We start from the raw sequence: 21,338 nt of genomic DNA on the forward strand, positions 1-21,338 counted from the left end.
CCACTCTGTTACCACTAGAGCGAAGCGCATTCCAGCCGGGCTCGCTGATCCTCAGGCAGGGAGCACTAACCTTGATTCCCGTAGCACGGGCTCAGCTGCCGGAGTCGAGACTTCTGTGACTTTTGTACCTATCCATCAAGGATCACTTGCAAAGGTCTACACATCCATACAGTTGGGGAAGCGCTGACCTTGTGAGAACAAGGTTACAAGACTCATTTTGAGGAGTCTGTGACAAGGTGACTTGAAAAGCATCATGACTCAGGGGAAACAGTAGAATCAAAGTTCAGTGCAGGCCAGGAGCGGTGCCATGTGCCTATAATGCTCAGGAGACTGATAGAGGAGGATTAAGAATTGGAGGGCCAGATGAATTCATAGTGAGACCAAGTCTCAAAGACAAAATAAAAGTCAAACAAAAAAATAAAATTCCCCCACAAACCTCAGCATAAGCTGTCCTGTGACTATAGGAACTGCCTCTACCCTTCTAGAACAGCGCACCTACATGACACCACTAGTGAAGGCTGCTGCCAAGAACAAATGTGTCCAAGTCTGTATTGTGTGCACTTAATATTATGGAAAGAGCTAGCGTAAAAATAAAGCATCTAAAAGTTGTTATCCTGGTAACTGTTTTGTTTTATGATACGCTTTTACTCCAAGCACTATTTTGGGCATGATGTATTGCTATAGATGTGTGTGTGCATGCGTGCATGCGTGTGTGAGTGTGTGTGTGTGTGTGTGCGTGCATGCATGTGTGAGTGCATGTGTGTGTGTGTGTGTGTGTGTGTGTGAATGCATATGGAGACCACAGGCCAAAGTTGGTGTCTTCATAAATCACTCTCCACCTTCCTGTCTGAGACAGGGTCTCTCACTAGGCCTGGAGCTCACCAGTGGGCTAAACTGACTGGCCCTGGGACTACAGGAATTAGCTGTTTCTGCTCCCAAGGCTGGGGTTGCAGGTGGTGCCACGGAACCTAGCTTTTTACCCAGGTGCTGGGGGGGGGGGGGGCCAAACCTGGATGCTAATGCTACAACGGCAGGTGTTCCACTGAGCCACCTCCCCAAGCCCTCCAAGAATTTTTCTAAGCCCCACTAGCCAATGCTACCAGACTATATTCAAGAGTATAGAAACCAGGGCAGACAAACATGGCTGAGTCTGCTCTTAGAGAGCTGTCCACAGAGACAGCAGCTGAAAATCTTGCCTCGGCTGGTTTTACAGAAACAAGAGAAGCTAAGAAGAATGACCTGGCAATTTTATTAAGTCCACACAATCTCTTTCCTCCCAGAAACATGCCCAGCATCTCCTCTCTTCTCACTTGGGGGGGGGGGGGGACCTTACTTGCCTTAGATTTTAAAGGGAGTGCTTTTATACAAACTGCCGTAATAAGGTTTTCTCACAACCGTTTACAGCCTTAAAGACTGGTAAGCAGAGCCAGAGCAATGCCTTTGGTTTTTAAGCCGAAGGGCAACATTCTTTAATTTACTTGAATTTTTGTTAAATTTCAAAGGACACGTGTTTGGATCCTTTACAAAGCAACCGAATTCTTTAACTTTGTTACAACGCATGTCCCAGCCCCATTTGGGGCTTGAGTGACTTTTTTTTTTCCCCCTTAAGTTAAATTTTAAAAAGATGTGGCTGGCCTTATCAGATCAGACGGGCTGTGAGAGTCATTCTGACTCAAATCTTTGTCCTGGACTTTTATAGCCTGAGGATACCTGGGATGAAAGGGGCTGGAAAATGAACTTGAGCCAGAGAATATGAGGAGAGAAAAGGAGAGAAAAGTATCTCCAGGTAGAGGGCATGAAGGGCTGTCAGAGCAAGGACGCTTGCGGAGGGCGGGGCTTAGCCACTGCCCACAGCACGGGGCGGGGCTTAGTCACGGCCAACCGCACGGGGCGGGGCTTAGCCACTGCCCACAGCGCGGGGCGGGGCTTAACCACGGCCAACCGCACGGGGCGGGGCTTAACCGCTGCCCACCTTAGGTGGCAGGGCAGGGACGACTTAACCACTGCCCACCACACACGGCCCACCTTGCTTTCCTGTCCGTGCCAACAGCTGTTGTCTCATGTGGAGCCTTAACCTTCTGCACCCCTGTCAAGAGTGCCTTCCTTCACTAACCCTCTAAGGCTGCCCTGAGCAACCCTACCTTTTTAAAAAATGTGTATTTGTGTGTCTGTGTGTCTGTCTTTTCACCATAAGAGTGCAGATGCCCTTGGAAACCCTGGAGCTGGAATTATGGACAGAGAACCAAAACACTGGGCCATCTCTGTAGGGCCTGAAGCATACTTCTGCTTTGAGGCTTCATCCCTGTGGCCTCAGACACAGGCCTGTCCTCTCTAGACTAAACAAAAGTTCGATGGCTACAGGAACAAAGTACATGAGTGTCGCCAGCACATTACAGTTATTATTGTATTATTACTATTGAATTATTAGCAGGCTCTCCGTATAGTATGGAGATGAATTAAATCAGTCACAGCAACTGAGAAAATCCTGACCATCTCCAAACAAGGCAAAGACCTGGTCCTAGAAAAGTTACAATCCGGAAACAGCTATCCTTTTCAATAGAGACACCCTGTTTTCTGGCTGTGACTATGCTATTTATTTAGTATGATTACTCGGGAGTTTCTTCTGAGGCAGAGAAGCCTAGAAGTCTCAGGGAATACATACTGGCGTGCACTGTGCTACAGCGAGGGATGATTGGTTGGTGATGGTAGGGTTTTTGTTTAGTTTTGGATTTTGGTATTTTGAGACACAGTCTGACTACCTAACTCAGGCCAACTTTGAGCTTGTGGCATCACCCTGCCGCGGCCTCCTCAGTGCTGGAGTTCCAAGCACCTCTGGTTGTCCTCAGTTTTAAAATTGGAATTGTGCAATGAGCCATCGAATTCTTAGAAAATAGAAAGGATTTCCTGAGTCTAGGAAGGAAGTGAAAACCTGAGCCAAAGCCATGGACAGGCAACACTCCTAGGCAAACAAAGATTAAGATGGCCAAGCCCTGTAATCCCAACTCTTAAGAGACTGAGGCGGGAAGACTGTGAGCTTGAAGCCAGCCTGCGGGTAGGGGTGGGGCAGAGCTACCACAAACCCAAAAGCCCCAACCAAAAGAAGGAAGTGCCCTCAGTACCAGCTGCTAGTCTTCTGCCCATAGTGAGACGCCAACAAGATACCCCACGGCTGCCTGTGTGGCCTTGATGAGAGTCTAACTTAAACTCCATTACCTCAGGTTAGCCCCTTGGTACACTTGTGATCAGCAACAACTTTTATCATTGCTAGTCTCTTAAAAAAGAAAAAAAAGAAAGAGAAGAAAAGAAATCTGTGGGGGTGGGGTGGGATGCAGGTGGTATGGTGTAGGCGTCCTGAACTCTCTGCTGGGAAAAAAGGAAGCTGGGATGATGTTCCCTGAAGAATCCTGTTTCAATTCTTAGCAGCTCCCCTCCCCCCATCTTTCAGGCCTTAAAAGACAAAGCTAGACTGAGATCATCACCTCTGATAAACACGGGCAGAGTTAAGGAGACTAAGATAGACTGTCCACTGTTGAGAGAAGAGGACCAAGAACTGAAACTCCAAGAGTCTGAGCGTTGGGGGGTAGGGGAGTTGGCAGGGTAAGTCATCGCTGACAAGAAATGGCTAGTTCTCAAGAGGGTGAAAGGAATGGCTGCGTGGAGTTAAACGTCCATATTAGAAAGAGAAAGTGAGGTGAACGCCCAGGAAGAATTCAATTGGAGGCAAGCAGAGGCTTTCCCCAGACTGAAAGCTGCAAACCACTTTCGCTCAAGAAGATCGCTTTGGGTTGTGGTTGTTAGTTTTGATCGTTGTTTCTAATATACAGATCGGTGTACCTCTAATCACCATTAGGCTGCGGAAAGACAAGCATTAGGGAGCTAAGCTTCTGCAGGGAGCGAGGGTGAGGAAAGCCCTCTCTGTAAGAAGAGCGACCTTGCAAACTTGTTTTTCCCTACCCAAGCGGTGGAAACCTGGACGGTCCTAGCCTGGAAGCACGGTGTCCCACACTTACTAGGAAATCTTCAGTTGCAAGGCCCAGCGGCTGGAGTTCAGCAGCGACCCTCCCACCCTCCGGAGCCTAGCTGACCAGAGCAGGTGGGCTTGGCCAGCATCCCACCGCTGGACAAGGCTGTGGCTCCGGCTGGGGCTGGAGCTGGCCAAGGGTCCCCGGCCCTAGCGCAGGGTTGCAAGAGTCTCTGTTGACAACTGCATCTCCCTGGTTGCTAGGACACAGCCAATCATGGCGTGGCTCGGGCTCCGGTCCCGCCCACCTCTGCGCCCCGCAGAGGAAGTAAAGAGGTGCTAGGGGTTGCAAAGACGTAGGATAGAGGTGTTGGTGAACCACCAAGGACGGTCAAGGCCCACAGAAAAGAAACAGGGCCTAAGGCTCGTCCTCTGAGCCTGACCCTGAGAAAGCAGACAGAGGCGAACATTAAGAATTAGATTAACAAATACACATTTGGGCAGAAGGGCAGGTAGGAGCTGAGGGAGAGAAGGTAGACAGCAGGAGACGCTGCCAGGTGGAGGAAATCTGTTCTCCCGCTTAACTTCAGGCAGATTGCCCAACCCTGCGTCGTTTGTTTTGCTTTCTCTTCTTCATTGAGGGAAAGCAACGTGGAGTTGGAGCAGCTCAGCTAGAAGGAGCGATCAAAGGCGCAGTCACAGTTTTGCCAGATAGCAACTTCGGACTCAAGAGCTGCCATGGTCAAAAAAAGATTGTGAAGGAAAACTACTGGGCGACGGGGGTGGGGTGGGGGTGGTGTGGAGGGGTGGGGGTGGGGGTATCTGCAAAGACTGATTGACTGATTAGAATTTCAGTTCTTCGGAAAAGTTGGAATGTTGCAGATCTAGAGGCTAACTATTACCTTGTCTTGAGCTAGTTTTAACTCTCCCAGACAGCCATTTCTTGCCCACCTTTGTGTCCAAACTAAGGTCTTGTGACTAACAGTTAGAAACCTTTTAGAGTCTATTAACGTAGCAGACAACTAGCCCCCACCAATCCAGAGGCTAAGAATGTCCCGTAGCATCTTAAGCCATCTCACTGCCTCTTCCTCTCTGATGTACCCTATGAGGCATTTTAATTTTGCCTTGATTTCTGACTTTGCTCTGTAAAACTATGAAAACTTTGTGAGAGTGCTTCCATGTTGGAATATGGAATTCTGGATAAACTAGATCTGTGTTGCAGGGCCTTGGCCACCCCAAATGGCTCCAGAATAAACTATCTCTTATTCCAGTGAAAAGGAGAGCTGTGGTTTTGCGTATCTACAGGTAATATTCCTGCAGGGGTTGTCTTCTTCACTTTACTTTGTAGGTGCTTTGTAATCTATTTTATTTAGGTTCCTTATGCCTCTACCTCCCTTCTCCACCCCGATCGCTTTCCACACCAGGTCAAGGAAATGGAAGGTTAGTGGGGAGAAGGGGCATAGGTCTCCTAGGCCTGCTAGGTAGGGTCACTGAAGCCCAGTCTTCATTTCAGGATTATCTCTGACCTCATCAAACTGCATCGACATCAACCAGGAGCAGTGGGGGGGGGGGGGGGAGGCAAGGGGGAGGGGTATTGGGAGCACCAGCAGCCTTCTTCTTTCTCAGAGTCTCCCTCTGCCCCCCACTACTCTCCTGGCTCTGGCTCTGGCTCTGGCATTTATTCCTTCTCCAGAGTTCTGGGAATTAAGCTATCTGCCGCTGGCAAAGATCACGCCCTTCTCAAAGTCTGCATGAGGCAAAGGATCTGCTGCTGTGGACAATCTGAAGCAGCCCCATATCCCACACCTGATTCTTCAAACACTGGCATTAAAAAAAAAAAGTGCTTCTGAAAATCTGTTAATAAAAGATTCCACAAGCAAGTATTGCCTTGGTACTTGGATACTAAATTATGTTTTAGATTTTAAAGCTGAAGAGCTGCTGAGATCACTTGTTGGGTTTATATAAAGATGTGTGTGTGTGTGTGTGTGTGTGTGTGTGTGTGTGTGTGTGTGTGTTTGCGCATGCACGTGTGAGCACCTGTGTGGTGGTGGGTGGCTGTATGGAAGTTGGAAGACACCTTGCAGGAACTGGCTCTCTTCTTCTCCCAGGTGGTTTCCGGGGGCTGCGGTGGGGGTGTTGAACTTAGATTGTCAAGTTTAACAGCAAGCACCTTCCCCTTCCTGGCCCCTCAGTGACTCCAGTTCTTGGTTTTTTGAGTCAATGATCTAGTAAAAGATAACAAACACTAGAAATAATGCTGTCTCTGCCGAGCAGGCACACTGTGATCCCATCACTCAGGGAAGCAGAGGCAGGCAGATCTCTTATGAGTTCGAGGCCAGCCTGGTCTACAAAGTGAGACCAGGACAGCCAAAGCTACACAGAAAAACCCTTCTTGAAAAACCAAAAAGAAAGAATTCTGTCTCCAACAGAAAAGTCTACTGCTGCATCCTCAGGGATTCATTTTTTTTTTCTTTTCTTTTCTCCATTCCTCTATTGCCTCAGTGATTTAAAAAGTATTGAAAGGTTTGATTCTTAGTCACAGATCATTCTGTAGCGTTATTAGAGTTCATACCTCTGACTACCCAAATACCAGCTTCTATTCCCACCACCAAAACCAAAATGTCAAAGCCAACCAACTGACAACAGCCAAAGCCACAACCATCCTGCTGTCTACCCCAAACCTGCTGTCCTCCCGCGAAACCAATATTCCTGGGTCAGGCAGGTGGCAGAGAGCAGCTAGCCCAGTGTACTCTTGCAGTAGATCCACCAAGCACTCCCACTTCAGGTCCACCTCCGCCAGCTCCCCTTCCTGGGACACTTGCCACAGTCACTGCAGTTGACCGAGGCCTCTTAGATGACAACACACCTTCCAATAAAACAAAGTTAGATATCACTTAAGCTGTAGCCAGCCAACGGTGTCGAGTTCAAGGTCATTGGGAAGTACTCACTGCCTTGATGACTGCAATCTGGCTCTCCAGATGGGTTGTGTCACTTCTGTTTACCGAGTAATTAGGGACAGGATATTCCTTCCACAGTGTCACACCATTGCTCTGAACTTTGTCATATTTATTTTGAACTTACATTTTGGCAAATAACTGATAGCCTGCCTTCAACCAGCAACTGACCTCTGTCATAGTATCTCTATCCTGAAAATATGAAACGCCTGGCCCGTGGAGTTTACCATCCAAAGTCCGGATTACGCTTTGAACACATCCTTTTACCTACTGTCCCCAATCCCATCCTCCAAGAGAGACTGACCCTTAGAGGTCTCTGCCTTCATTCGGGCCACCCTCTTAACGTGGATTGGCCCAGCTTGGGAATAACCGGCCATTGGGTCCTGCAGAGAAGCCTTCTCTGGGAAGCCCAGGCCCCGGCAATTGTGTTCCACCTGTCCTGTCTCAGAGCATGACTCCTCAGTACCAAACTCTTGGCAACTGCCTTCTGACTGTGACAACCCTTCCATTGTTATTTGACCTTTGAGCTGTTTACTTTTCAGGTTCAATGGCTTTCGTTTTTTCTGTCTGTCCCTGATGCTGCTTAGAATTCTTGGTAGGCAGGGGAGACTGAGAAATGAAATGAAGGGAGGAAATTCAATTTTCCAAACCTAGGGAAAAATATTAATTTGAGGGAATTATGTGAGGAAGAATCTGAAAAGAATTAAAATGGAAACACTAGCTCTGAAAAGGAAGTGGGCGTTGGGGACACTAAGCAACTTCATCAAGGGACGATCCTTGCTGAATCTTTGCTAGAACTCTTGGTGAAGGTGTTTTGGTCACCAGGGGTGGCCTTGAGAGGCAGCAGGGGTGCAGTCCAGACATTTGTGTGTTCACCTGCTTCTCGACTTAGGAGGGGAGTCCATTTCCAATAAACCCACCGTCATAGTTGGAAATACATTTCATCTACCAAGCAAACCAGAAAACATAGTCCACACAGCTCACTGTTGGGTGTTGGGTTCCTTTTTGGATGGCGGGAGCTGGCGGCAGTGAGCTGCAGCTCTCACTGTCTCTTGACTCTGGCACCTAAAGGAAAACCCAGGAAATGGTCCAAAGCCCCAGGCGAAGCTCAGTTCCTGCTGAATGCACTTGACTTGCTGAATAGGAAAGTTGAAAAATCCAAAGTCAAGCTGCCCTGAGTCTGGGAATACCTGGGCTGTGATGTTGAGTTCGGTGTACATTGTGAGGGGAAAAAATGGGTTCCTCGCCTGGCCAGCTCCTTTCTCAAATTCATAGGCACTCACCACCCGTCCTTGACAGTTACAATGCTTGCTTCTACTTGAAGGACTTAGCATTATGGGTGAATGATAGCTATAGTTTTAAGTACCTTAAATCCATTACCTCACTTAATACTGAGAAAATCCCCACATGCTCATCTCACAGAGGAATAAGCTGAGATGTAAGAGTCAGCACCCTCTTCCTTGTTGATGTTTTTCTTTTGAGGCAGGATTTCGGGCTAGGTTAGGGTTAGGGTTAGGTTTAGGGTTAGGGCTAGGTCTAGGGTTAGTGTTAGGGTTAGGTTTAGGGTTAGTGTTAGGGCTAGGATTAGGGTTAGGGTTAGGGTTAAGGTTAGCGTTAGGGCTAGGGTTAGGGTTAGGGCTAGGGCTAGGATTACATTTAGGGTTAAGGGTTGATGTTTTTCTTTTGAGGCAGGATTTCGGGCTAGCCTTAGCTACACTAGCTACATTAAAATAGCCACAGATTCAAAGTCCTCCTGCCTTGGGTTTGGGGTTTGTTTGTTTGTTTGTTTGTTTGTTTGTTTGTTTTTCAAGACAGGATTTCTCTGTGTAGACCAGGCTGGGTTCAGTCTTAAATAACCTGAAGCAATCCTGTTTCCTCTTCCCCATTCTCGTCACTTACTGACCGACAATACCTGAACACCCCACTGCCTGGAAACCCACCTGAAGCGGCACAGCCACATCACATCACAACTGCAGAGTAAGAACTGAACAGCAGTGTCTTCTATGAACCCAAATGTTCCCTAGGTTTGAGATTTTAAATCATTCTTCCAACTACATTTCAATGCTACCACCTGGCAAAGCTCGTCACTTGTGATGCGATTTTGATTACATGGGAATGAAAATTCATGAAGGGCCTGAATCTTGCTTGGGTTGGTCATCTACTTCGTGTGATCCCTGAGAGAAGCACACACGCACAAACACACACACACACACACACACACTACAGATGGCAAGGGACAACGTGGCCCTTTCTTACCTTAGGAACCTCTAACCCTAGTGCAAGGCGTCCCGGTGACACTTATAAGGACACAGGACATGGGCAAAAGGCTAGAACCCCTCTGATTTCTATGCTCAAGTCCTCTTGTATGTCCCTTTCTGAGCTGGAACTGTGCGGTGCTGCTCATGCGGGAGCAGGGGAGACGAGAGGAAAGGTTAGATTATAAAGACCAGGAGGAGAATGTCTAAGTTGGTTGCAAAGAGGCCCTGTTTACTGATCTGTTCTTCTAGAATGTCCCCCACCCCCAGCTAGCCATGTGACTTGTTCTCTTAGCACTGTGAGGCCTTGGCTAAAGTCACACACATGTGTCCTGAAATGTCCCATCCACGCGCTCTGCTCAGTGTTCCTTCGTGACATCAGTAGCGTCTGAGGCGCTGGTGCTGTGCTTGTTACCTACTCTAGGGCGTTCACTCCTGTGAGCAGGGACCTTTGTTCTTCTCACTGTACAATCGCAGGGCCTGGAACGATGGAATGAATAATGATGAGAGGAGCCCAAATCCAGCTGTTTTCTCTCCCCCGTCTTCTGTGTGTGTGTGTGTGTGTATCAGTATGTCTGTGTGTCTCTGTGTGTGTGTGTCAGTGTGTGTGTCTGTGTGTCAGTGTGTGTCAGCGTGTGTGTGTGTCAATGTGTGTCAGTGTGTGTGTGTCAGTGTGTGTGTCAGTGTGTGTGTCTGTGTGTCAGTGTGTGTCAGTGTGTGTGTGTCAGTGTGTCAATGTGTGTGTGTGTCAGTGTGTGTATCTGTGTGTGTCAGTGTATCAGCGTGTGTGTGTGTCTGTGTGTGTATGTCTGTGTATATCAGTATGTCTGTGTGTCTCTGTGTGTGTGTATCAGTGTGTGTGTCTGTGTGTCTGTGTGTCAGTGTCTCTGTGTGTGTGTCAGTGTGTGTCAGTGTGTGTGTCAGTGTGTGTGTCTGTGTGTCAGTGTGTGTCAGTGTGTGTGTCTGTGTGTCAGTGTGTGTCAGTGTGTGTGTGTCAGTGTGTGTGTCTGTGTGTCAATGTGTGTGTGTGTCAGTGTGTGTATCTGTGTGTGTCAGTGTATCAGTGTGTGTGTGTGTCTGTGTGTGTATGTCTGTGTATATCAGTATGTCTGTGTGTCTCTGTGTGTGTGTATCAGTGTGTGTGTCTGTGTGTCTGTGTATCAGTGTCTCTGTGTGTGTGTCAGTGTGTGTCAGTGTGTGTGTGTGTCTGTGTGTATCAGTGTGTGTGTGTCAGTGTGTGTGTGTGTGTCAGTGTGTGTGTGTCAGTGTGTGTGTATCTGTGTGTGTCAGTGTATGTCTGTGTGTGTCTGTGTGTGTCAGTGTATCAGTGTGTGTGTGAGTCTGTGTATATCAGTATGTCTGTGTGTCTCTGTGTGTGTGTATCAGTGTGTGTCTGTGTGTCTGTGTGTGTCAGTGTGTGTGTGTGTGTCAGTGTGTGTGTGTGTGTCAGTGTGTGTCTGTGTGTCAGTGTGTGTGTGTCAGTGTATGTGTATCTGTGTGTGTCAGTGTGTGTCTGTGTGTGTGTCAGTGTATCAGTGTGTGTCTGTGTGTGTCAGTGTGTGTCTGTGTGTCTGTGTGTGTGTGTCAGTGTGTGTGTCTGTGTGTGTCTGTGTCTGTGCATGTAGTATGTGTGAGATGTGCTTGTCTCCACATTCATATGGAAGCCATTGACTGATATCTGGTGCCTTCCTTAATGGCTCCCTGTCTTAGTGAGGGTGACCACTGCTATCATGAAACACCATGACCAAAGCAACTTGGAGAGGAGTGCACGCTCTCCATGACTTGCTTTCTTACAGAAACCAGGACCACCAGCTCAGGGATGGCCCCACCCACAACAGACTGGGCCCCACTCCTCGCCAGTGTCTCTAGGTTGGGTCAGGTTAACATAAAACTAGGCAGCACACTCTGCACTTCGTTTTTTGAGACAGGTCTCGAACCAGGAGCTCATCAGGTCAGTTACACCTCCTCTGGCCAGCACACCCCTGCGTCTTCCTGCCTCTGCCTCACCAGCACTGTGGCTACAGGCAAATGCCCGATGTTTTATGAAGATGCTGGGAATCTACATTCAGTTCCTCAAGCTTTCTTGGCAAGCGCTTTGCCAACAGAGCCGTCTCTCCAGCCCTGTTTGCTTTCTTTTTAAAGGGTGTTTTAGAAGGTGGCCATCTCCTGCTCCTTGATAAGCTGTTTGGGAGACACTGCCCATAGAAAGACTGGCAGGGGTCAGCTGTGCTGATGTAAAGGTCCTTTACATCAGAAACAATTGTGATCACGGCTCTAAGAAGACAGTCTTACAGAAACACAGTGGCTGTAAGTCCTTTCAGGTTCACAGAGAGCCCCAAAATCCTGGTCCTCTGAGTCAGTGGTTCTCAACCTGTGGGTCGTGACCCCTGGGTATGTGTATGTCACATTTCAGATATTCACATTATGATTCGCAGCGGTAGCAAACTCACAATTATGAAATAGCAATTAAATATTTTTATGGTTGGAGGGTCACCATAGCATGAGGAACTGTATTACAGGGCCACAGCATTAGGAAGGCTGAGAGCCACTGCTCTACATGACCTGAGCGCCTTCGTCTCTGGGTCTCCCATCTCTACCAGTGACTTCCAGGCTCTTCTCTCCATCAAAGAGAAGGAGACAGGAAGCTGGAGGGTGATGGGGTTCACGTCCACCCGGCAGACTTGGAGGAGACGTTCGTTTGTCACTTTCATTTATGTACCATCGGCTATATTCAATCCCACTGCCACTCTCCCTGCAGCTGAGGTATAAGGTCTAGCTGTGAGCCTGGGAAGAAGAAAGAAACGTGACTGCACAGACTTCCACACGCTCCCTCACCTCTTCTCCCCTGGCATCCTCCCAGGTTAACTGAGTATTTTAAACTGAGTGACCTCAACACAACCAGCCTAGTCTATTAATAGCAAGTCAGCAACGTGCAGACAATGATCTAGTCAAGGGGGCTGAATGTCGCTATATCAAACACTTTCAAATCCATTCAGGCTGCCTAGCCCCTTATGTATTTATGTAACTTAAATTAGGGAGGTGTGCATGTTAAAAACGAAAAAGTTCTTGTCTGTGAAAGTTTGTATGGATGAGTTGGAAACATCAGATGGTTGTGAGCCACTATCAAATATTTTTTCTTGCTACAACAGAATGCCTGAAACTGAACAATTTATAAAGGAAAGAGGTTTATTTAGATCATAGGTCTGGAGGCAGGAAGGCTCAAGATCAGGTGGCCTCATGTATATCACAAGACAGGATGAGGGTGGAAAGAGGGGTGAGAAAGAAGGGAAAGCTGAGAAAAGACGTGCACTTCATAACTTCTCTCACGATAGTTCCGCCCTGTCGGCATAGAACTCAAGATAATGGCTTTAAGCTATTTATGAGGGTTCCGCCCCATGATCCCTGCTCCCCTTTGCTACACTGGGGACCTAAGCTTAGTGCATGTTGGGGTGGTGACAGTTACAAATCCTGTTCCAACTATGGTGTTTTTGAAGCAAAGACAAAACTTCAACATTGAATACATGCATGTATATATTATTTACTTATTTGTTTGGGGCATTGCCACAGCACGTATAGGGGTCTGAGGAAAATTCCTGGGCATTGGTTCTTGCCTTCACCTTATTTAAGGCAAGGTCTTTCTGCCACTTCACCAAGACCTCCAGGCAAGCTAGGCAGGGAGCTTCCAGATTATTTTCCTGTACTCACCTCCCACCTCCCATTGGAGTGTTAAATTGGGAAAATGCTCTACTGTGGGCATAAGGTTATTGTGTGATTCAAATGTTGATTTCTGTACCCACCATATTTGGTTGTAATCCTTGTTCTGAGAATCTCCTGTCTCAATGTTGTGTAAACACTGCTCCCCAATTGTCCCCTGATATGCCAATAAAGCAACTTATAGCCAATCACTAAGCAGGGGAGAGAATAGGCCTGGACTTCCTGCCATCCAGGAGAGGAGGAGTTAAAAGAGATAGTAGGGGATTTCAACCTTGAGCAAGTATCCAGGAAAGACCAGAGAGAGAGAGAGAGCTTAGCAAAGAAAGCTACAAAGTGCAAGTACCTCTGGGGTGCATGCTGGGGGAATTGGAGGAAGCCAAATTGGCTTAGAGGATAAATAATAGATTAATAACTGCTCAGTGTCAATTATTTGTGGGTAGTCAGATTAAGAGAGAAACTGAGAAAACAAAACAAAACACTGTTTTGTAAAAATAACATTAATACTCTACCATATCAAAATTGGTTCCTCCCCCATCCTCCCTCTGCCCCGCCTCCCTCCCGCCCCATGGGCTCCATGGTGTTGCTCAGGTCATCTGTCAGGCCTATGTGGCAGGAGATTTCAACCACTGATCCATCTCCCCAGCCCTGTAAATAACTAATACCACCCCCCCCAAAAAAGTTCCTGACTCCAACAAAAAGTGAGTTCTAGAAAAATGGAAAAGCATCACTCTCCTTCAGATACAAAAGTGAAGACACTCAGAAGATTTTATTAAATCCATCACACAAATGTTGGGATCCTTTGAAAGAGAAGTCAAAACACAACAAACGACACAGAGAAATTCAAATGTGCCCAGTCCGCCACACTGGCTCCAACCTGCCTGGGGCAGCCGGGGAAGGAAGAAAAGCCACGCATAGCCAGATCCCCAGACAGAACCCTGGAACTGGGTGCTCTGGGCTTCCTGCCAGAGACGCCCAGGCTTCCAGAAGCTGTTTATTATATAGGGCTGGACAAGGAGGCGGGTTATTGCATATAGATAAAACACGGAGGCAGGATTGTTATATACAGCTGAACAAGGAGCTACACTGCTCCTGGTAGGAGCTGTCTCTGTAGGGGAGCAGTCTTCTGGCCATGAATATCAGGGGTTAGAGAACGATAGTGGGCATTTTCTGCACACACTATTGACATCTGAAGTTGGACTGGAGCAAAGCTTTGCCCTTCCTCCATGCTCTGAGGCTCTGGAGTCTTCGGCGTGGCTGGCTCATGTCAGCACCAAGCTCAGGACTCCACTCAGCCAGGACTTTCTCTGCTTCCTACATGCTCTGAATGTGTAAATGGACACAGACCGGATTTCCACAAAAAAGAAGCGAGCCAATCTCTAGCACAAGGCTTCTTAAACATTTTCCACTGAGGACTCCTTTTCAACCAAGCAATTTCTATGTAACTCCTGAGGAATATAAGTATATAAAATAGGCAAACATATCCAATATTTACTAATAATAAATCATAAAGATCATTTTATCTCATTATATATATATGTATATATAATTACAGCATTTATCAAAGACAAAGGCAAACATGCATACTAATGAGATGGGCATGCTTACTTTCACATGAATCTTGGCTGAATATTTAATATGACAGGACATCTTTTTGTTTGTTTGTTTGTTTGGCTGGTTGGTTTGGTTTGATTTGATATTTTTTGAGATAGGGGCCGGAGAGGCCTCAGATAATCAAGGCTGGCCTTGGACTCCTTGGTCCCCCTGCCTCCACAGCCCAAGTGTTGGGATTGCAGGCAAGCCCTGCCATGCCTGGCTCATAGAAAACCATCTTCAGTGGTTTTCAGAATTCATTGATACTTTGATTATCTACCCAGCAGTACTGAGAATGCCACTTCATACCAGTGTGTAGCATAAAATAGCAGAAGCACGTCTAGGGTCACTTCAGAAATTCTGTCCTAGTCCCAGGCCAAACTACATTTAACGATTTTTTTTTTTTAATAAAATTCAAGTGAGAATCTCAATATCCTAATGCAATGCATCCAAAAGCCTTTGATACTTAGAAGCTGAGGAACGCCAGTAGAAAAATATTAGCAAGTCTTTGTTTTCCATAATTCAACCATTACTTTTCTATAGAAGCTGAAAACTTTGTACAAACAATTAAAAGAATTACATGAAATCCTTAACACACTACAGGCTCAAATCTTGCAGTGGCAATGCCAAGTGCACATGTGTGTTCAAAACCAAGTCATGTGATGGGAGACAGCAAAGTCCTCTGGACATACCTCAGATTCATTTCAGGTTTGATTTTTCATGTTAATTTTTGGCTACATGCTAGTTCAGAAGCTTTCTCATTGCCACGTTTTTCACGACCAAGGCTAACCAGAGAAACCCTGTCTTGAAACCTGCCCCCACCAAAAAAAAAAAAAAAAAAAATTAAACAATAAACAAACAAAAAATGGAAAAGGAGAAGGACAGGTGTTTTTCAGTTTAAGGAACAAATTGGACAAGGTAGTGGGTGTCTGTAATCCAGCATTTGGAAGGCAGAAGCAGTGAGCCTGGCTACGTAACACGGAGACAGGGTCTCGATGACCTGGCCTCACTGATAGTGTAGCTGACTGGTCCATGAACTCCCAGTATCCCTTGTCTCAGCCTTGCAGTGCTGGGATTAGAGGGGCAAGCATCACACAGGCTTTTTATGCTGATATTGTGACTCCAAACTCAGTCACTCATCTTTACATAGCAAGCACTTTACCCACTGAGCCATTGATCCAAGCCAAGAAACTCTTATAATAAAGTGAGAATAAAGCAAGACTCCATTATATGCTCTGAGTATAACATGCAGGACAATGAGCACTGAATATTTAATAGTTAGGAGATACTAGGTGAACACTCTTGTGGCTTTTCTGTACTATTTTTGCAACTTCCTGTGAACATATAATTAAGTAAGTTTTGAGGAAAAAAGTTAAAGGCTGGGCATGGTGGCACATGCCTTTAATCCAAGCACTCAGGAGGCAGAGGCAGGCAGATTCCTGTGAGTTCAAGGCCAGCCTGGTCTACAGAGTCCAGGAGAGCCAAGGGTAACACAGAGAGACCCTGTCTCAGAAAAAAAAAAAAAAAGTAAAGTACAACACAAGAGACAAGACACCCATATGAGCTCATGTGTGCAACAGCCATGTCATGTCCAGACGACAACATTTCACCACCTTTTTCCCCATCCCTTTTCCTTGTCCAGTACCATCTGGAATGTCATCTGTATGAGACGGTGAGGAGGGAAGGTGGCTTCTCTGTGGGTGGAAGGCTAGTGTCAGTACATCTTCCAGGGACATTGTTTTTCTACCCAAAGAATTGAAGTTCTAAAACCAAACTAGCCTGCAAGGGGTGAGGTGCAGAGAACTTGTAGCTGGGAGTAGTCAGTATTGGCAGATGGACTCTCTCCTTTTCTTGGGGTTCAGGCCTATAACTTGTAGGGTTCATACTTTCCTATAACAAGAAAGCAGTAGGAGAAGGGCCAGCATCAATGCCAATTTCCTGGTTTCCATAGTGAACCACAGTTATATTTAGTATCACCCCTGGGAACAGAGGGAAAGTACAAGACCACCCTAACCTTTGTAACTTTGTAACTATTTATGAATAAAATCTAAAAAAAAATTTTTTTTAAAGAGCAGTGGAAAACATAGTTACTTTGCATTTATAGAGTTGACTCTAGGGCTTTTTCTGATTGTATCTTACTCCCAATGAGGCAGGACTGTAATCACTGCCATGTTAAATCCATTGAGGTCACCTGTGCTGTGGGGACAATGTGAGCCACTTAGAAGTAAGAGTATCTTCCACTCCAAGGACAGATGAACTTCCTCTACAATGTCTCAAGAATCCTAGGCATTTGACAAGTGCAATTATACCTCTAGACATGGGAAAAGCCAAACAAGGCCTTCCTTCTATAGATAATGATCAAAAGTTGAGTTTCCAGGAATGGAAAGACCATTCTGGTTTCTATTCTTTCTGTGTAAGTGTATCCAGTCAACAATGGGAGGCAACACCTTTCCATAGATGCAAGTCCAAACCCAGCCTTACCCCGGTGGTGGCGCACATTTCCCTGGCAAACACACACACACACACACACACACACACACACACACACACACACACACAAAACCTAGGAGCCCAAGTGCTCAGTGGTCTCTGTTACCGTGCTCACGACAACTGGACACTCAACAACCCTGATCCTAGTAGGCATCTTCACAGCCAGGCATGGGACTCTGTCAGCAGCCATCTGGAGCATCCCCTAAACCAGCCCAACCTGCTGCTTTCTAGTTTACTTGTTCTTTGCCTTGGAAACACCTTTCTTTGTTCCCATGCAGGGACTCTCACATTAAGGATGCAAAATGGTTTCTCTGTAGCCCAAACAGGCTACCAAGACTAGTGACCAAGATCGCACTCAAGTAATAATGACAATCGTCCTTTAAAATGCACTTTCTCTAGAGGGTGGGGAATCGTTCTGAGAAAGCCACTTTTAGTGATGCACTAAATGTCTTATTGTCACTCGTGCAGAGAGCTTCCTATCTGGTGTGTCTGAGCTGGTGTGGGTTCTTGACAGCTGTTTATCTCGGTGGTGTAAAATGCACTCTTGTCCCATTACAGTGGGATTGGCAGAAAAAGTGGGTTTGCTCAAAACTGAGGCCCTCTCAGTGGTTTTGCTCTTCTGTTCAGGACTTTAAGTCACAATTTTTTCTTTAAATGAAAACAAATCTATCTTGGAATATTTCCAATGAGTCTTGAGCTTACAATGAAAGAGGACTCTCCTCTCTTCCAAAGAGCATCTCATCAGAAATCAACCTGTGGCTCATTTTGCTGGGAAAAAAAAATGTGCATTTTCATTGCAAATATAGCTAAAATGGTTAAATTCTTTTAGCTGGCTATTGTGTTCTGGAAATGCATGTAATCAAGACATTCTCCATCATAAAGATCTGCATCTAGCTGGGTGATAGTAGTGCACGCCTTTAATTCCAGCACTCAGGAGGCAGAGGCAGCTGAAGCTCTGTAAGTTCAAGGCCAGCCTGGTCTAGGACAGCAGGGCTACAGAAAGAAACCCTGAGCCGGGCGTGGTGGCACACACCTTTAATCCCAGCACTCGGGAGGCAGAGGCAGGTGGATTGCTGTGAGTTTGAGGCCAGCCTGGTCTAGAAAGTGAGTCCAGGATGGCCAAGGCTACACAGAGAGACCCTGTCTCGAAAAACCAAAAAAAAAAAAAAAAAAAGAAAGAAAGAAAGAAACCCTGTCTCAAAAATAAAACAAAACAAAGATCTGTGTCTAAAGTTATCAATAAGATATATATATAGCTATACAGATATATGAAAACCCTGGTGCAATAGTAGCATGGACATTGTGGGGGTGATGAGCCATTCTTTGACTGGATTTATAGTCTTCTCAGCAAAATGAGACTCATACCTAAGACCGTTAACTGGGCCCCAAAATCCATGGCTGCTGTCCTAGTCAGGGTTTCTATTGCTGTAACAAAACCTGGGAGGAAACGGTTTCTTTCTCTCACACTTCCACACCAGAGACCATCATTGAAGGAAGTCAGAAAAGACAGGAACCTGGAGGTAAGCCCTGATGCAGAGGCCATGGAGGGATGCTGATGACTGGCTTGCTCAGTCTGTTTTCTCATACACTCTGGGGCCGTTCACCTAGAGCATGACAGATCCACAATGCACTGGACTATCCCACATTGATTACCAATTAAGAAAAGTGCCTTACAGCCTCACCTGTAGACTAATTTGATGGTGGTCTTTTTTCCATTAAAATGTCTTCTTCCCAGATGACTTCTGTTGACTTCCCAGTTGACTTATGTCAACTTCTTTCCTTCTGTCAAGATGACGTAAAAACTAGCCAGCAGAGCTGCCTACATCATTAGTGAGCATCTAATACAATTAATCTCCTAAATGGACATAGAAACAAACTGTCCCATAAGTTCTCGTGCCCATAGGACAGGGCATCTGTCAACTCTTCAGAGAAGTTTCTTTTTACAGTAGACAGAGATCAGGACAGAAACTCACAACTGGTTGATGTTCCGAACATAAGAGACCACGGAGTGTTCTGCTCTCAATGAAACACCGAATGCCCAAAGCATAGGCATCATTGCAGAAGGAAGGGTGGAAAGACTGGAATAGGAGACACCTATGACAAAACATGCAGGAACCAGGCCCGACTGGGCTGCCTGCCTGTCTTGCTGTTTCATGTCCTGGTTAGCTAGTCATGTTTACTGCTCTGAGAACGCGCCCCTCCCTTCTTCGAGACTTGGCCTCCTGTGTGCAATCACCTCTTGAGGGATTTCACCTGGGAGGAGGATTCCTGTTTTGCTGCCTATAAGAAGGCTCTTTGGAACTCTGGAAAAAAGAAGAATAAACCGCTGCCGCGGCTGCTGCTGCGGCTGCTGCTCTCTTAGCACGAAGGACCCACTGTGTTAGTGTGTGTGTGTGTGTGTGTGTGTGTGTGTGTGTGTGTGTGTGTATGAGTTAAATCCGCAGTCCCTCGCCCTCGACTCGGTACCGCAGTGGTGCGGGCGCCACAAAAACAGTGCTTACTGCACAGGACAGTGCTGTGCGCACATGAACTCACAGCAGCTATAATTATAGCTATGTGAGGTCAAGTCAGCCAAACTCCCAGCATGGACAGAGGAAGGCCTCACGAAGCCCCACCCCTGGCTGAGGAGCTGTCAACGACTGAGAGCTGAGGGCAGAGCAAGGGTCAGTTTTCTCAGGGGTATGGTCTCAGAGAGTCCACGCCAGCTTCTGTAGATGGTCCTAAACACAACGCCCACACAGGCATCTCAAAATGGACTCAGTGGGTTTCAGAATAGCACACGAAGTTGGGATAGGAGACTAGGGGATGGGAGAGGAGGGACTAGATCGAAACATGTGATGTGCATATATGAAATTCCCAAACAATAAAACAGTTTAAGTAAAACTTAAGGAACAGAACGTACTAGTGATTTCCGGTCTGTACACAAGCTGTCTCTGGAAGGAAACTCGAGAGACTGCAGTGCCCGTCGCCTCCAGAGACAGGAAATGAGTGTGGAGGAATACTGAAGGGAAGAAAAACTTTTAAGTAAGCATTGTTTTCCTCTGAATGTGAGGCCCGTGTGAAATTCAAAGGGACTAAAGCTTGAAGTTTAATAATGTCACAGTATTAGCTGAAAGTTATCTTTGCCGTTCTTATTTAAGTCCAGGCTTTCTTTGTCTGGGATCTCAGTTGATTCCTGCTGCAGGCTTCCGTCTAACCCACTCAAACAAGTAGCACAGGCGTCACCAAAGCACAGACTCATGTGGCTCTGGGGGCTGCAGCTAACAAAGCTGCCTGCCTGCCTGTTACTGAATCCTGTTATACAAACTACCTGCATGCTCAGCTCTCTCCTCTAGAGAGAAAGAAAAGAGGGTATAGGAAACCCATTGATTAATTGACTAGATGAAATAGGCTATAACTGGCCTGTTACTGGAATGGCCAAAACAGATGTGTGAGTGTCGGTTTCCAGCCCATCGTCTCCTTGACCAATGTGTGGGAAGCAGCAAGCAGTTGGAGGGTTGCTTCTGTTCTCTCTGAGGCGCCATCTGCCTGCCCTGTGTGTGAGGTGGCCCCTACTGCTCCCTCTCTAGAGCCTCTCAGCAACCTACAGCAGCACCCAGACTCGAGTGTTGGGCCTTGGAGTATTTTACTGCCTTACTGCTTCATTGTGGTTGTATTTTTGTGTTTCCAGATAGAAGAGACACATCTTCCTGAAAAAAAAGGAACATGACCTTCATTGTTCTCTCCACTAAGCCAACCACAAAATACTCATATTTGACCTACAAGAGAAATTATGCATGCGCACACAGTCTTCCCAGGGCCTTACTCTCTGCCTCAAGTTCCTCCTATTCTCCACCAGGGGAATTCCTCTTCATTCAGCAAGCCAAAAATGACATTTCTGACTTGGTAAAATTTCCCTTTCATCGCTAGAGCACCACATCTCTAGGACAGACACAGACACATTCCTGAACACATATGGACATGCCCATACATGCACATACACGCACCACAAATAAAGCTCACAGCCAAATACATCCTAATTTTTAAAAAAATGTTGAAAGGCAAAGACAAAGAAAAATCTTCAGGTCAACCGAGACAACTAAGTTATTACGCAGGGAAGATCCACAGGGAGACTAGCAGCTGACTTTCCATCAGAGAGATGAGAGGCCAGGAGGGAGGAGGTGCTGAAAGAAAAGACGTTGATCAACATGCTGGCGCTTGTATCCAAGAAAATATCCTGAGTTTTGTTGTTGTTGTTGTTGTTGTTTTGTTTTTAAAAACTAAGGCAAAATAAAGACATTTTCGGATAAAACAGTTCATCGCTGTTCCTCCCTGCAGGAAAGGTAGATTTCCTTCCGTGGTCACAAGTGAGCTCATGTGGAAGTGCAGAGCAGT

The 21,338-nt window shown here is 46.4% G+C and overlaps 1 protein-coding gene across 1 annotated transcript in view; it reads right to left on the reverse strand.

Moving 5' to 3' along the window:
* The window catches only part of Vwa3b (von Willebrand factor A domain containing 3B), a 178,888-nt gene extending 174,701 nt beyond the window's left edge, over nucleotides 1–4,187 (reverse strand). The window contains exon 1 of the mRNA XM_051152785.1: nucleotides 4,011–4,187. The gene's annotated coding sequence lies outside the window, so the exon portion shown is untranslated. The remainder of the gene's footprint in view (nucleotides 1–4,010) is intronic.
* Nucleotides 4,188–21,338: the final 17,151 nt, after the last annotated feature.

Source organism: Acomys russatus, chromosome 11 (genome assembly GCF_903995435.1).
Source record: "Acomys russatus chromosome 11, mAcoRus1.1, whole genome shotgun sequence".
NCBI classification, from domain to species: Eukaryota; Metazoa; Chordata; class Mammalia; order Rodentia; family Muridae; genus Acomys; species Acomys russatus.